General features: G+C 47.4%; 1 pseudogene; it reads left to right on the top strand.

Moving 5' to 3' along the window:
• The first annotated feature begins 1032 nt into the window (after positions 1 to 1032).
• Positions 1033 to 1150, top strand: LOC124790862 (annotated as a pseudogene).
• Positions 1151 to 2248: the final 1098 nt, after the last annotated feature.

Below are 2248 nucleotides of genomic sequence, written 5' to 3'. Positions count from 1 at the left end.
CACACCGATTATAACAGTGATAGACAATCAGGCATACAGCACGTCAAACGGTTTTTAGACTAAAATATATATAAAATGATAACACGGAAGCTAGCAACAGATGAAGAAATAGGTGTCTTATATTATGTAAAGTAGCTGCTATACACAGCATTACGTCAATCTGTAATAAAGTAAATGTATAAAAGAGATATCCATTCATAAACTGTTGTGAGAACAGCGATAGCCATTTGTGGACATTTATGGTAAACTCGTAGACCGTATGGCAGCAGAGACGGCGGTTAGGCGACGCCAGAGGTTCCCTTTGGAGACGGCGTGGTCATATCGATATGTGCCATCCAGCAGGATCTGATTGCTGTAACAGTGGCTGGAAGCCACATACGTAGTGGCATGCAAATTGACACGCAGAAATGTACGCAAGCGATTGCATATTGCTCTTAGATCCCCATGCCAGTTAAAATATTGCTTAACCGACGACGTTAATTATCATCGAAGCGGCGTGGAGCACATCGTCACCTCCACGTCGCTCCGATGATAAATAATGGCGTCGGTCGAGCAGTACGTTGAACCTGTATGAGTAGAGGTGTGGAGAACACCATTTCTCTCCCCGGCTCCTCTATATTGCACTTCTTATTCTTAGACCGTTCACTGTTTCTACTTTGCTTTTTTTTTCACAGTTAAGTACACCTGTTTTCATGATTGATCTTTGTTCAGATTTCGACGGGCTGTCCACTGGACCCTCTTTGCACTAAATCCGAGGGGCGTGCGATGGGGAGTCGCCCTTGTGAGCGTTCACCAGCACGTTGAACTCGGCATGCCCAACGTTGACGTTCGAGAGCACGGTCCGTGTGCCGACGGCTGAAGCAACTATCTGTCCAGGCACAGCGCTCGACTCACTTTCAGCCCTGAACGCTGTTCGTGATCTGGTTTTCCGTGTCAAGACTGGCTTCTTACAAATCTCCACTGTAATCTTACTTGTACAAGTCCAGCCTTCTCCGCGTTTCTCTCGATTTGCTTTAGCCCCTTCTACACGACGCCAACGGCCTTGCCGCAGTGGTAACACCGGTTCACATCAGATCACCGAAGTTAAGCGCTATCGGGCTGGGCTAGCACTTGGATGGGTGACCATCCGATCTGTCGAGCGCTGTTGGCAAGCGTCGTGCACTCAGCCAGTGTGAGGCAAACTGATGAGCTACTTGATTGAAAAGTAGCGGCTCCGGTCTCGGAAACTGACATACGGCCGGGAGAGCGGTGTACTGACCACATGCCCCTCCACATCCGCATCCAGTGAAGCCTGTAGGCTGACGATGACACGGCGGCCGGTCGGTACCTTTGGGCCTTCATGGCCTGTTCGGGAGGAGAGTTTCTACACGATAGCCTTTCTTTTCTCAGTCGACTGCACCGGGATCAGAAAAACAAACTCATTGACAGTTAATCGCGGCAGCCGCGGATGTTGTCGGCTCACCTCTACGTGCAAGCGCAATGTGGTCCTTCTACAGACAGCTGTGCAATATGGTCCTTGTACCAGCAGACGTCCAGTTCCATACTGACGAGGAGAACACGGCAAGTCCCATCACCCGATTTCCCAGGACTTCCGCTGAGTGGAAGATGAGTCGAATTAACCGGACGTCTCAGCTTACACTTAGATACTCGATCGTTTCTGAGGAAACGACGGTCAAAGTTTTCGAGGCATTTTCGAGATATTATACGTGCCTTTTACCATGCCACATTCGGAGGAGAAGTGGTGGCAGAGTGGTTAATGCCGCGGCTTCTTAATTTTGCTCTCCGTGTTCTAAACCCGATTGCTGATTTTATTTATTTTATTTTTATTGCTTTTATTTATCTACCCATATTGTAGAAGGGTACTACACGAACATTTCTTATAAAATTAGGAAATACAAGGGCTTTATATTAATTGTAAAATTACGACTAGATTTCATAAATAAATAGCACACATTTATTATTAATATATGTGTGCATGGTATGTTGACGGGTTACAACCTATTTAAACTCTCATATTCTGATATTTCATCCACATATCAACTATGAACTATGGACCCCCCCCCCCCCCCCATGAACTATGGACCTTGCCGTTGGTGGGGAGGCTTGCGTGCCTCAGCGATACAGATAGCCGTACCGTAGGTGCAACCACAACGGAGGGGTATCTGTTGAGAGGCCAGACAAACGTGTGGTTCCTGAAGAGGGGCAGCAGCCTTTTCAGTAGTTGCAAGGGCAACAGTCTGGATGATTG

This window comes from Schistocerca piceifrons, chromosome 3 (genome assembly GCF_021461385.2).
Source record: "Schistocerca piceifrons isolate TAMUIC-IGC-003096 chromosome 3, iqSchPice1.1, whole genome shotgun sequence".
NCBI lineage: Eukaryota > Metazoa > Arthropoda > Insecta > Orthoptera > Acrididae > Schistocerca > Schistocerca piceifrons.
This window is presented reverse-complemented; position numbering and strand designations above follow the sequence as displayed.